Consider the following 13,984-nt stretch of genomic DNA (forward strand, 5'->3'; position numbering starts at 1 on the left):
AAAACAGATGACTTAGCACATCTATTTCATTATTAAAATGTCAACATTCTGGAAAGTGGGAGTTGTGCAAATGCTAATTTAACAACTAAATATACTCATCAGAGAAGTTGTGGATTAACTTCAGACCACATACATTTCAAGTATTAGCTCTACCGTAGAGACACATCCCCTTACAATATATTAGCAGGGTTGCCATATTGAGACAACTTGCCTTTTTTTCAAAGTCCTACCTCTCCATGGTACCAGCTAATTTTCAGTAAGGCACAGATGGGATTTGAACCCATGATCTTCGGTTTACAAGACCAACGCCTTGCCACTTGGCCACCATGCCAATCTATGCTGCAAAATATTTATCAACATTCTGGAAAGTAGTAGTTGTGTAATGTGAATTTGGCACACAAATAAACTCAGTGGAGAACCTTGGGATTGAACCAAGGAAGGAATGCATGCACTCCCCCTCTGAGCTTCCATCCCATTTTATTTGCAGGTAAAATTCAATATTAATACAATGTACTTTCTATATAAACCACTCCATTAAAACTACAATGAAATGATAGCAGCAATTCTTAATACAAGTATGGACAGTCATCGAACCCATGAACTTCAGTTTTTGAAAATGATGCAATTGAAGTTGGCAACCACTTCTGTTTCCTGCTGAGAATTTCAACATTCTGGAAATTAGGAGATGGGCCATTGCAAAGGTTTCAATGGAGAAGCTGGGGATTGAACCCAGGACCTCATACATGCAAAGCATGCGCTCTACCACTGAGCTACATCCCCTTTCTGTGATAAAGAGAAATGTTTCTTGTTTTTTTAAATGTCACCTTTATATAACCAGGTAAGCTAGTTGAGAACAAGTTTTCATTTACAACTGCGACCTAGCCAAGATAAAGGAAAGCAGCGCAACACAAACAACAACACAGAGTTACAGATGGAATAATAAAGAGTACAGTCAATAACACAATAGAAGAAAAAAAAGAAAGTCTATATACAGTGCGTGCAAATGGAGGTAGGGCAATAAATAGGCCATAGTAGCGAAGTAATTACAATTTAGCAAATGAACACTGGAGTGATAGATGAGCAAATTATGATGTGCAAGTAGAAATACTGGTGTGCAAAGAGCAGAATGTAAATTAAAACAATATGGGGATGAGGTAGGTAGATTGGGTGGGCTATTTACAGATGGGCTATGTACAGCTGCAGCGATCAGTTAGCTGCTCAGATAGCCGATGTTTAAAGTCAGCAGTGTTGCCAACACCTCAGTAAGGAAAGTAGCTATTGGCTGTCCTAAAAGTCGCTAGAAGTTGCTAAAACATGTCATCACCTAATTTGCAGAATTGGCAATGTGCATGTAAATGTGAAGGACACTGTAGGAGTGAGGAATAACATTGTGGGAGAGACAAAAAGTGAGTAAAAAACTCCCTAAATATGTTTGGAACTACAAATGAACTTTCTTCTATCGATCCTTGTTTTTTTATGATACAATTCCAACCCTCGTCCTTTACCCGGCTGGCTTGAGACCGGCAAAAGTGAACCAAAAGAGACATACTGGCGGAGTGGAGCTACTTAGTTTTTCATGACCTTTTTATTTTATTCTTTGTTTTTTGTTTTTCAGTTTAGTTTTCTTAATTTGTTTTGGTTTTTAACCTTATGGTCCACTTAGGAGCCTAAAACATTTGACATTTTTAACCTTAACATTTAGAAAAAAGAAATGCTATACAATCGACATTAGCAATCTAAATGGACCAAAAAGAGACAATAGAAAAAAATGGCAATGGCAATGTGAGAAAATTACGGTAACTAGTCTGGCTCTAAATCAGGTTAATTGTGTTTTTTTTTTGTGTAAGCCAGGGCGGGATCAGCCAGCGGCAGCTTCCCGCATGTGCGATTCATTTGCAGTCTGGACGCAATTGACCTTTTCTTTACACTGTTCTAATGAAAGTACATTTTCATAATATCAGCTAGCTTCCATAAACGTCAAACAAGGATTGAACCCACGTGCTTCAGTTTACAAAAACAGATGACTTAGCACATCTATTTCATTATTAAAATGTCAACATTCTGGAAAGTGGGAGTTGTGCAAATGCTAATTTAACAACTAAATATACTCATCAGAGAAGTTGTGGATTAACTTCAGACCACATACATGTCAAGTATTAGCTCTACCGTAGAGACACATCCCCTTACAATATATTAGCAGGGTTGCCATATTGAGACGACTTGCCTTTTTTTCAAAGTCCTACCTCTCCGTGGTACCAGCTAATTTTCAGTAAGGCACAGATGGGATTTGAACCCATGATCTTCGGTTTACAAGACCAACGCCTTGCCACTTGGCCACCATGCCAATCTATGCTGCAAAATATTTATCAACATTCTGGAAAGTAGTAGTTGTGTAATGTGAATTTGGCACACAAATAAACTCAGTGGAGAACCTTGGGATTGAACCAAGGAAGGAATGCATGCACTCCCCCTCTGAGCTTCCATCCCATTTTATTTGCAGGTAAAATTCAATATTAATACAATGTACTTTCTATATAAACCACTCCATTAAAACTACAATGAAATGATAGCAGCAATTCTTAATACAAGTATGGACAGTCATCGAACCCATGAACTTCAGTTTTTGAAAATGATGCAATTGAAGTTGGCAACCACTTCTGTTTCCTGCTGAGAATTTCAACATTCTGGAAATTAGGAGATGGGCCATTGCAAAGGTTTCAATGGAGAAGCTGGGGATTGAACCCAGGACCTCATACATGCGAAGCATGCGCTCCACCACTGAGCTACATCCCCTTTCTGTGATTAAGAGAAATGTTTCTTGTTTTTTTAAATGTCACCTTTATATAACCAGGTAAGCTAGTTGAGAACAAGTTTTCATTTACAACTGTGACCTAGCCAAGATAAAGGAAAGCAGCGCAACACAAACAACAACACAGAGTTACAGATGGAATAATAAAGAGTACAGTCAATAACACAATAGAAGAAAAAAAAGAAAGTCTATATACAGTGCGTGCAAATGGAGGTAGGGCAATAAATAGGCCATAGTAGCGAAGTAATTACAATTTAGCAAATGAACACTGGAGTGATAGATGAGCAAATGATGATGTGCAAGTAGAAATACTGGTGTGCAAAGAGCAGAATGTAAATTAAAACAATATGGGGATGAGGTAGGTAGATTGGGTGGGCTATTTACAGATGGGCTATGTACAGCTGCAGCGATCAGTTAGCTGCTCAGATAGCCGATGTTTAAAGTCAGCAGTGTTGCCAACACCTCAGTAAGGAAAGTAGCTATTGGCTGTCCTAAAAGTCGCTAGAAGTTGCTAAAACATGTCATCACCTAATTTGCAGAATTGGCAATGTGCATGTAAATGTGAAGGACACTGTAGGAGTGAGGAATAACATTGTGGGAGAGACAAAAAGTGAGTAAAAAACTCCCTAAATATGTTTGGAACTACAAATGAACTTTCTTCTATCGATCCTTGTTTTTTTATGATACAATTCCAACCCTCATCCTTTACCCGGCTGGCTTGAGACCGGCAAAAGTGAACCAAAAGAGACATACTGGCGGAGCGGAGCTACTTAGTTTTTCATGACCTTTTTATTTTATTCTTTGTTTTTTGTTTTTCAGTTTAGTTTTCTTAATTTGTTTTGGTTTTTAACCTTATGGTCCACTTAGGAGCCTAAAACATTTGACATTTTTAACCTTAACATTTAAAAAAAAGAAATGGTATACAATCGACATTAGCAATCTAAATGGACCAAAAAGAGAAAATAGAAAAAAATGGCAATGGCAATGTGAGAAAATTACGGTAACTAGTCTGGCTCTAAATCAGGTTAATTGTGTTTTTTTTTTGTGTAAGCCAGGGCGGGATCAGCCAGCGGCAGCTTCCCGCATGTGCGATTCATTTGCAGTCTGGACGCAATTGACCTTTTCTTTACACTGTTCTAATGAAAGTACATTTTCATAATATCAGCTAGCTTCCATAAACGTCAAACAAGGATTGAACCCACGTGCTTCAGTTTACAAAAACAGATGACTTAGCACATCTATTTCCTTATTAAAATGTCAACATTCTGGAAAGTGGGAGTTGTGCAAATGCTAATTTAACAACTAAATATACTCATCAGAGAAGTTGTGGATTAACTTCAGACCGCATACATTTCAAGTATTAGCTCTACCGTAGAGACACATCCCCTTACAATATATTAGCAGGGTTGCCATATTGAGACGACTTGCCTTTTTTTCAAAGTCCTCCAGTTAAAGAACCTCTCCGTGGTACCAGCTAATTTTCAGTAAGGCACAGATGGGATTTGAACCCATGATCTTTGGTTTCCAAGACCAACGCCTTGCCACTTGGCCACCATGCCAATCTATGCTGCAAAATATTTATCAACATTCTGGAAAGTAGTAGTTGTGTAATGTGAATTTGGCACACAAATAAACTCAGTGGAGAACCTTGGGATTGAACCAAGGAAGGAATGCATGCACTCCCCCTCTGAGCTTCCATCCCATTTTATTTGCAGGTAAAATTCAATATTAATACAATGTACTTTCTATATAAACCACTCCATTAAAACTACAATGAAATGATAGCAGCAATTCTTAATACAAGTATGGACAGTCATCGAACCCATGAACTTCAGTTTTTGAAAATGATGCAATTGAAGTTGGCAACCACTTCTGTTTCCTGCTGAGAATTTCAACATTCTGGAAATTAGGAGATGGGCCATTGCAAAGGTTTCAATGGAGAAGCTGGGGATTGAACCCAGGACCTCATACATGCGAAGCATGCGCTCCACCACTGAGCTACATCCCCTTTCTGTGATTAAGAGAAATGTTTCTTGTTTTTTTAAATGTCACCTTTATATAACCAGGTAAGCTAGTTGAGAACAAGTTTTCATTTACAACTGCGACCTAGCCAAGATAAAGGAAAGCAGCGCAACACAAACAACAACACAGAGTTACAGATGGAATAATAAAGAGTACAGTCAATAACACAATAGAAGAAAAAAAAGAAAGTCTATATACAGTGCGTGCAAATGGAGGTAGGGCAATAAATAGGCCATAGTAGCGAAGTAATTACAATTTAGCAAATGAACACTGGAGTGATAGATGAGCAAATTATGATGTGCAAGTAGAAATACTGGTGTGCAAAGAGCAGAATGTAAATTAAAACAATATGGGGATGAGGTAGGTAGATTGGGTGGGCTATTTACAGATGGGCTATGTACAGCTGCAGCGATCAGTTAGCTGCTCAGATAGCCGATGTTTAAAGTCAGCAGTGTTGCCAACACCTCAGTAAGGAAAGTAGCTATTGGCTGTCCTAAAAGTCGCTAGAAGTTGCTAAAACATGTCATCACCTAATTTGCAGAATTGGCAATGTGCATGTAAATGTGAAGGACACTGTAGGAGTGAGGAATAACATTGTGGGAGAGACAAAAAGTGAGTAAAAAACTCCCTAAATATGTTTGGAACTACAAATGAACTTTCTTCTATCGATCCTTGTTTTTTTATGATACAATTCCAACCCTCGTCCTTTACCCGGCTGGCTTGAGACCGGCAAAAGTGAACCAAAAGAGACATACTGGCGGAGTGGAGCTACTTAGTTTTTCATGACCTTTTTATTTTATTCTTTGTTTTTTGTTTTTCAGTTTAGTTTTCTTAATTTGTTTTGGTTTTTAACCTTATGGTCCACTTAGGAGCCTAAAACATTTGACATTTTTAACCTTAACATTTAGAAAAAAGAAATGCTATACAATCGACATTAGCAATCTAAATGGACCAAAAAGAGACAATAGAAAAAAATGGCAATGGCAATGTGAGAAAATTACGGTAACTAGTCTGGCTCTAAATCAGGTTAATTGTGTTTTTTTTTTGTGTAAGCCAGGGCGGGATCAGCCAGCGGCAGCTTCCCGCATGTGCGATTCATTTGCAGTCTGGACGCAATTGACCTTTTCTTTACACTGTTCTAATGAAAGTACATTTTCATAATATCAGCTAGCTTCCATAAACGTCAAACAAGGATTGAACCCACGTGCTTCAGTTTACAAAAACAGATGACTTAGCACATCTATTTCATTATTAAAATGTCAACATTCTGGAAAGTGGGAGTTGTGCAAATGCTAATTTAACAACTAAATATACTCATCAGAGAAGTTGTGGATTAACTTCAGACCACATACATTTCAAGTATTAGCTCTACCGTAGAGACACATCCCCTTACAATATATTAGCAGGGTTGCCATATTGAGACGACTTGCCTTTTTTTCAAAGTCCTACCTCTCCGTGGTACCAGCTAATTTTCAGTAAGGCACAGATGGGATTTGAACCCATGATCTTCGGTTTACAAGACCAACGCCTTGCCACTTGGCCACCATGCCAATCTATGCTGCAAAATATTTATCAACATTCTGGAAAGTAGTAGTTGTGTAATGTGAATTTGGCACACAAATAAACTCAGTGGAGAACCTTGGGATTGAACCAAGGAAGGAATGCATGCACTCCCCCTCTGAGCTTCCATCCCATTTTATTTGCAGGTAAAATTCAATATTAATACAATGTACTTTCTATATAAACCACTCCATTAAAACTACAATGAAATGATAGCAGCAATTCTTAATACAAGTATGGACAGTCATCGAACCCATGAACTTCAGTTTTTGAAAATGATGCAATTGAAGTTGGCAACCACTTCTGTTTCCTGCTGAGAATTTCAACATTCTGGAAATTAGGAGATGGGCCATTGCAAAGGTTTCAATGGAGAAGCTGGGGATTGAACCCAGGACCTCATACATGCGAAGCATGCGCTCCACCACTGAGCTACATCCCCTTTCTGTGATTAAGAGAAATGTTTCTTGTTTTTTTAAATGTCACCTTTATATAACCAGGTAAGCTAGTTGAGAACAAGTTTTCATTTACAACTGTGACCTAGCCAAGATAAAGGAAAGCAGCGCAACACAAACAACAACACAGAGTTACAGATGGAATAATAAAGAGTACAGTCAATAACACAATAGAAGAAAAAAAAGAAAGTCTATATACAGTGCGTGCAAATGGAGGTAGGGCAATAAATAGGCCATAGTAGCGAAGTAATTACAATTTAGCAAATGAACACTGGAGTGATAGATGAGCAAATGATGATGTGCAAGTAGAAATACTGGTGTGCAAAGAGCAGAATGTAAATTAAAACAATATGGGGATGAGGTAGGTAGATTGGGTGGGCTATTTACAGATGGGCTATGTACAGCTGCAGCGATCAGTTAGCTGCTCAGATAGCCGATGTTTAAAGTCAGCAGTGTTGCCAACACCTCAGTAAGGAAAGTAGCTATTGGCTGTCCTAAAAGTCGCTAGAAGTTGCTAAAACATGTCATCACCTAATTTGCAGAATTGGCAATGTGCATGTAAATGTGAAGGACACTGTAGGAGTGAGGAATAACATTGTGGGAGAGACAAAAAGTGAGTAAAAAACTCCCTAAATATGTTTGGAACTACAAATGAACTTTCTTCTATCGATCCTTGTTTTTTTATGATACAATTCCAACCCTCATCCTTTACCCGGCTGGCTTGAGACCGGCAAAAGTGAACCAAAAGAGACATACTGGCGGAGCGGAGCTACTTAGTTTTTCATGACCTTTTTATTTTATTCTTTGTTTTTTGTTTTTCAGTTTAGTTTTCTTAATTTGTTTTGGTTTTTAACCTTATGGTCCACTTAGGAGCCTAAAACATTTGACATTTTTAACCTTAACATTTAAAAAAAAGAAATGGTATACAATCGACATTAGCAATCTAAATGGACCAAAAAGAGAAAATAGAAAAAAATGGCAATGGCAATGTGAGAAAATTACGGTAACTAGTCTGGCTCTAAATCAGGTTAATTGTGTTTTTTTTTTGTGTAAGCCAGGGCGGGATCAGCCAGCGGCAGCTTCCCGCATGTGCGATTCATTTGCAGTCTGGACGCAATTGACCTTTTCTTTACACTGTTCTAATGAAAGTACATTTTCATAATATCAGCTAGCTTCCATAAACGTCAAACAAGGATTGAACCCACGTGCTTCAGTTTACAAAAACAGATGACTTAGCACATCTATTTCCTTATTAAAATGTCAACATTCTGGAAAGTGGGAGTTGTGCAAATGCTAATTTAACAACTAAATATACTCATCAGAGAAGTTGTGGATTAACTTCAGACCGCATACATTTCAAGTATTAGCTCTACCGTAGAGACACATCCCCTTACAATATATTAGCAGGGTTGCCATATTGAGACGACTTGCCTTTTTTTCAAAGTCCTCCAGTTAAAGAACCTCTCCGTGGTACCAGCTAATTTTCTGTAAGGCACAGATGGGATTTGAACCCATGATCTTTGGTTTCCAAGACCAACGCCTTGCCACTTGGCCACCATGCCAATCTATGCTGCAAAATATTTATCAACATTCTGGAAAGTAGTAGTTGTGTAATGTGAATTTGGCACACAAATAAACTCAGTGGAGAACCTTGGGATTGAACCAAGGAAGGAATGCATGCACTCCCCCTCTGAGCTTCCATCCCATTTTATTTGCAGGTAAAATTCAATATTAATACAATGTACTTTCTATATAAACCACTCCATTAAAACTACAATGAAATGATAGCAGCAATTCTTAATACAAGTATGGACAGTCATCGAACCCATGAACTTCAGTTTTTGAAAATGATGCAATTGAAGTTGGCAACCACTTCTGTTTCCTGCTGAGAATTTCAACATTCTGGAAATTAGGAGATGGGCCATTGCAAAGGTTTCAATGGAGAAGCTGGGGATTGAACCCAGGACCTCATACATGCGAAGCATGCGCTCCACCACTGAGCTACATCCCCTTTCTGTGATTAAGAGAAATGTTTCTTGTTTTTTTAAATGTCACCTTTATATAACCAGGTAAGCTAGTTGAGAACAAGTTTTCATTTACAACTGTGACCTAGCCAAGATAAAGGAAAGCAGCGCAACACAAACAACAACACAGAGTTACAGATGGAATAATAAAGAGTACAGTCAATAACACAATAGAAGAAAAAAAAGAAAGTCTATATACAGTGCGTGCAAATGGAGGTAGGGCAATAAATAGGCCATAGTAGCGAAGTAATTACAATTTAGCAAATGAACACTGGAGTGATAGATGAGCAAATGATGATGTGCAAGTAGAAATACTGGTGTGCAAAGAGCAGAATGTAAATTAAAACAATATGGGGATGAGGTAGGTAGATTGGGTGGGCTATTTACAGATGGGCTATGTACAGCTGCAGCGATCAGTTAGCTGCTCAGATAGCCGATGTTTAAAGTCAGCAGTGTTGCCAACACCTCAGTAAGGAAAGTAGCTATTGGCTGTCCTAAAAGTCGCTAGAAGTTGCTAAAACATGTCATCACCTAATTTGCAGAATTGGCAATGTGCATGTAAATGTGAAGGACACTGTAGGAGTGAGGAATAACATTGTGGGAGAGACAAAAAGTGAGTAAAAAACTCCCTAAATATGTTTGGAACTACAAATGAACTTTCTTCTGTCGATCCTTGTTTTTTTATGATACAATTCCAACCCTCGTCCTTTACCCGGCTGGCTTGAGACCGGCAAAAGTGAACCAAAAGAGACATACTGGCGGAGCGGAGCTACTTAGTTTTTCATGACCTTTTTATTTTATTCTTTGTTTTTTGTTTTTCAGTTTAGTTTTCTTAATTTGTTTTGGTTTTTAACCTTATGGTCCACTTAGGAGCCTAAAACATTTGACATTTTTAACCTTAACATTTAAAAAAAAGAAATGGTATACAATCGACATTAGCAATCTAAATGGACCAAAAAGAGACAATAGAAAAAAATGGCAATGGCAATGTGAGAAAATTACGGTAACTAGTCTGGCTCTAAATCAGGTTAATTGTGTTTTTTTTGTGTGTAAGCCAGGGCGGGATCAGCCAGCGGCAGCTTCCCGCATGTGCGATTCATTTGCAGTCTGGACGCAATTGACCTTTTCTTTACACTGTTCTAATGAAAGTACATTTTCATAATATCAGCTAGCTTCCATAAACGTCAAACAAGGATTGAACCCACGTGCTTCAGTTTACAAAAACAGATGACTTAGCACATCTATTTCATTATTAAAATGTCAACATTCTGGAAAGTGGGAGTTGTGCAAATGCTAATTTAACAACTAAATATACTCATCAGAGAAGTTGTGGATTAACTTCAGACCACATACATTTCAAGTATTAGCTCTACCGTAGAGACACATCCCCTTACAATATATTAGCAGGGTTGCCATATTGAGACGACTTGCCTTTTTTTCAAAGTCCTACCTCTCCGTGGTACCAGCTAATTTTCAGTAAGGCACAGATGGGATTTGAACCCATGATCTTCGGTTTACAAGACCAACGCCTTGCCACTTGGCCACCATGCCAATCTATGCTGCAAAATATTTATCAACATTCTGGAAAGTAGTAGTTGTGTAATGTGAATTTGGCACACAAATAAACTCAGTGGAGAACCTTGGGATTGAACCAAGGAAGGAATGCATGCACTCCCCCTCTGAGCTTCCATCCCATTTTATTTGCAGGTAAAATTCAATATTAATACAATGTACTTTCTATATAAACCACTCCATTAAAACTACAATGAAATGATAGCAGCAATTCTTAATACAAGTATGGACAGTCATCGAACCCATGAACTTCAGTTTTTGAAAATGATGCAATTGAAGTTGGCAACCACTTCTGTTTCCTGCTGAGAATTTCAACATTCTGGAAATTAGGAGATGGGCCATTGCAAAGGTTTCAATGGAGAAGCTGGGGATTGAACCCAGGACCTCATACATGCGAAGCATGCGCTCTACCACTGAGCTACATCCCCTTTCTGTGATAAAGAGAAATGTTTCTTGTTTTTTTAAATGTCACCTTTATATAACCAGGTAAGCTAGTTGAGAACAAGTTTTCATTTACAACTGCGACCTAGCCAAGATAAAGGAAAGCAGCGCAACACAAACAACAACACAGAGTTACAGATGGAATAATAAAGAGTACAGTCAATAACACAATAGAAGAAAAAAAAGAATGTCTATATACAGTGCGTGCAAATGGAGGTAGGGCAATAAATAGGCCATAGTAGCGAAGTAATTACAATTTAGCAAATGAACACTGGAGTGATAGATGAGCAAATTATGATGTGCAAGTAGAAATACTGGTGTGCAAAGAGCAGAATGTAAATTAAAACAATATGGGGATGAGGTAGGTAGATTGGGTGGGCTATTTACAGATGGGCTATGTACAGCTGCAGCGATCAGTTAGCTGCTCAGTTAGCTGCTCAGATAGCCGATGTTTAAAGTCAGCAGTGTTGCCAACACCTCAGTAAGGAAAGTAGCTATTGGCTGTCCTAAAAGTCGCTAGAAGTTGCTAAAACATGTCATCACCTAATTTGCAGAATTGGCAATGTGCATGTAAATGTGAAGGACACTGTAGGAGTGAGGAATAACATTGTGGGAGAGACAAAAAGTGAGTAAAAAACTCCCTAAATATGTTTGGAACTACAAATGAACTTTCTTCTATCGATCCTTGTTTTTTTATGATACAATTCCAACCCTCGTCCTTTACCCGGCTGGCTTGAGACCGGCAAAAGTGAACCAAAAGAGACATACTGGCGGAGCGGAGCTACTTAGTTTTTCATGACCTTTTTATTTTATTCTTTGTTTTTTGTTTTTCAGTTTAGTTTTCTTAATTTGTTTTGGTTTTTAACCTTATGGTCCACTTAGGAGCCTAAAACATTTGACATTTTTAACCTTAACATTTAAAAAAAAGAAATGGTATACAATCGACATTAGCAATCTAAATGGACCAAAAAGAGAAAATAGAAAAAAATGGCAATGGCAATGTGAGAAAATTACGGTAACTAGTCTGGCTCTAAATCAGGTTAATTGTGTTTTTTTTTTGTGTAAGCCAGGGCGGGATCAGCCAGCGGCAGCTTCCCGCATGTGCGATTCATTTGCAGTCTGGACGCAATTGACCTTTTCTTTACACTGTTCTAATGAAAGTACATTTTCATAATATCAGCTAGCTTCCATAAACGTCAAACAAGGATTGAACCCACGTGCTTCAGTTTACAAAAACAGATGACTTAGCACATCTATTTCCTTATTAAAATGTCAACATTCTGGAAAGTGGGAGTTGTGCAAATGCTAATTTAACAACTAAATATACTCATCAGAGAAGTTGTGGATTAACTTCAGACCGCATACATTTCAAGTATTAGCTCTACCGTAGAGACACATCCCCTTACAATATATTAGCAGGGTTGCCATATTGAGACGACTTGCCTTTTTTTCAAAGTCCTCCAGTTAAAGAACCTCTCCGTGGTACCAGCTAATTTTCAGTAAGGCACAGATGGGATTTGAACCCATGATCTTTGGTTTCCAAGACCAACGCCTTGCCACTTGGCCACCATGCCAATCTATGCTGCAAAATATTTATCAACATTCTGGAAAGTAGTAGTTGTGTAATGTGAATTTGGCACACAAATAAACTCAGTGGAGAACCTTGGGATTGAACCAAGGAAGGAATGCATGCACTCCCCCTCTGAGCTTCCATCCCATTTTATTTGCAGGTAAAATTCAATATTAATACAATGTACTTTCTATATAAACCACTCCATTAAAACTACAATGAAATGATAGCAGCAATTCTTAATACAAGTATGGACAGTCATCGAACCCATGAACTTCAGTTTTTGAAAATGATGCAATTGAAGTTGGCAACCACTTCTGTTTCCTGCTGAGAATTTCAACATTCTGGAAATTAGGAGATGGGCCATTGCAAAGGTTTCAATGGAGAAGCTGGGGATTGAACCCAGGACCTCATACATGCGAAGCATGCGCTCTACCACTGAGCTACATCCCCTTTCTGTGATAAAAAGAAATGTTTCTTGTTTTTTTAAATGTCACCTTTATATAACCAGGTAAGCTAGTTGAGAACAAGTTTTCATTTACAACTGCGACCTAGCCAAGATAAAGGAAAGCAGCGCAACACAAACAACAACACAGAGTTACAGATGGAATAATAAAGAGTACAGTCAATAACACAATAGAAGAAAAAAAAGAAAGTCTATATACAGTGCGTGCAAATGGAGATAGGGCAATAAATAGGCCATAGTAGCGAAGTAATTACAATTTAGCAAATGAACACTGGAGTGATAGATGAGCAAATTATGATGTGCAAGTAGAAATACTGGTGTGCAAAGAGCAGAATGTAAATTAAAACAATATGGGGATGAGGTAGGTAGATTGGGTGGGCTATTTACAGATGGGCTATGTACAGCTGCAGCGATCAGTTAGCTGCTCAGATAGCCGATGTTTAAAGTCAGCAGTGTTGCCAACACCTCAGTAAGGAAAGTAGCTATTGGCTGTCCTAAAAGTCGCTAGAAGTTGCTAAAACATGTCATCACCTAATTTGCAGAATTGGCAATGTGCATGTAAATGTGAAGGACACTGTAGGAGTGAGGAATAACATTGTGGGAGAGACAAAAAGTGAGTAAAAAACTCCCTAAATATGTTTGGAACTACAAATGAACTTTCTTCTGTCGATCCTTGTTTTTTTATGATACAATTCCAACCCTCGTCCTTTACCCGGCTGGCTTGAGACCGGCAAAAGTGAACCAAAAGAGACATACTGGCGGAGCGGAGCTACTTAGTTTTTCATGACCTTTTTATTTTATTCTTTGTTTTTTGTTTTTCAGTTTAGTTTTCTTAATTTGTTTTGGTTTTTAACCTTATGGTCCACTTAGGAGCCTAAAACATTTGACATTTTTAACCTTAACATTTAAAAAAAAGAAATGGTATACAATCGACATTAGCAATCTAAATGGACCAAAAAGAGACAATAGAAAAAAATGGCAATGGCAATGTGAGAAAATTACGGTAACTAGTCTGGCTCTAAATCAGGTTAATTGTGTTTTTTTTGTGTGTAAGCCAGGGCGGGATCA

General features: G+C 38.1%; 14 non-coding genes across 14 annotated transcripts; all 14 read right to left on the minus strand.

The window, feature by feature from the left end:
• Positions 1-259: 259 nt before the first annotated feature.
• On the minus strand, positions 260-331 carry trnat-ugu (transfer RNA threonine (anticodon UGU)). Its single transcript has one exon. It is a non-coding gene; the product is annotated as a tRNA-Thr (tRNA).
• Positions 332-708: 377 nt separating this feature from the next.
• Positions 709-780, minus strand: trnaa-ugc (transfer RNA alanine (anticodon UGC)). Its single transcript has one exon. It is a non-coding gene; the product is annotated as a tRNA-Ala (tRNA).
• Positions 781-2,272: 1,492 nt separating this feature from the next.
• trnat-ugu (transfer RNA threonine (anticodon UGU)) lies at positions 2,273-2,344 on the minus strand. Its single transcript has one exon. It is a non-coding gene; the product is annotated as a tRNA-Thr (tRNA).
• A 377-nt stretch (positions 2,345-2,721) lies between these two features.
• Positions 2,722-2,793, minus strand: trnaa-cgc (transfer RNA alanine (anticodon CGC)). Its single transcript has one exon. It is a non-coding gene; the product is annotated as a tRNA-Ala (tRNA).
• Positions 2,794-4,296: 1,503 nt separating this feature from the next.
• On the minus strand, positions 4,297-4,368 carry trnap-ugg (transfer RNA proline (anticodon UGG)). The gene has a single exon. It is a non-coding gene; the product is annotated as a tRNA-Pro (tRNA).
• A 377-nt stretch (positions 4,369-4,745) lies between these two features.
• trnaa-cgc (transfer RNA alanine (anticodon CGC)) lies at positions 4,746-4,817 on the minus strand. The gene has a single exon. It is a non-coding gene; the product is annotated as a tRNA-Ala (tRNA).
• Positions 4,818-6,309: 1,492 nt separating this feature from the next.
• On the minus strand, positions 6,310-6,381 carry trnat-ugu (transfer RNA threonine (anticodon UGU)). The gene has a single exon. It is a non-coding gene; the product is annotated as a tRNA-Thr (tRNA).
• Positions 6,382-6,758: 377 nt separating this feature from the next.
• On the minus strand, positions 6,759-6,830 carry trnaa-cgc (transfer RNA alanine (anticodon CGC)). The gene has a single exon. It is a non-coding gene; the product is annotated as a tRNA-Ala (tRNA).
• A 1,503-nt stretch (positions 6,831-8,333) lies between these two features.
• Positions 8,334-8,405, minus strand: trnap-ugg (transfer RNA proline (anticodon UGG)). The gene has a single exon. It is a non-coding gene; the product is annotated as a tRNA-Pro (tRNA).
• Positions 8,406-8,782: 377 nt separating this feature from the next.
• Positions 8,783-8,854, minus strand: trnaa-cgc (transfer RNA alanine (anticodon CGC)). The gene has a single exon. It is a non-coding gene; the product is annotated as a tRNA-Ala (tRNA).
• A 1,492-nt stretch (positions 8,855-10,346) lies between these two features.
• On the minus strand, positions 10,347-10,418 carry trnat-ugu (transfer RNA threonine (anticodon UGU)). Its single transcript has one exon. It is a non-coding gene; the product is annotated as a tRNA-Thr (tRNA).
• Positions 10,419-10,795: 377 nt separating this feature from the next.
• trnaa-cgc (transfer RNA alanine (anticodon CGC)) lies at positions 10,796-10,867 on the minus strand. The gene has a single exon. It is a non-coding gene; the product is annotated as a tRNA-Ala (tRNA).
• Positions 10,868-12,382: 1,515 nt separating this feature from the next.
• On the minus strand, positions 12,383-12,454 carry trnap-ugg (transfer RNA proline (anticodon UGG)). Its single transcript has one exon. It is a non-coding gene; the product is annotated as a tRNA-Pro (tRNA).
• Positions 12,455-12,831: 377 nt separating this feature from the next.
• Positions 12,832-12,903, minus strand: trnaa-cgc (transfer RNA alanine (anticodon CGC)). Its single transcript has one exon. It is a non-coding gene; the product is annotated as a tRNA-Ala (tRNA).
• Between the last annotated feature and the right edge of the window lie 1,081 nt (positions 12,904-13,984).

Source organism: Oncorhynchus mykiss, chromosome 25, assembly GCF_057628025.1.
Source record: "Oncorhynchus mykiss isolate SJ-2025 chromosome 25, ASM5762802v1, whole genome shotgun sequence".
Lineage (NCBI taxonomy): Eukaryota > Metazoa > Chordata > Actinopteri > Salmoniformes > Salmonidae > Oncorhynchus > Oncorhynchus mykiss.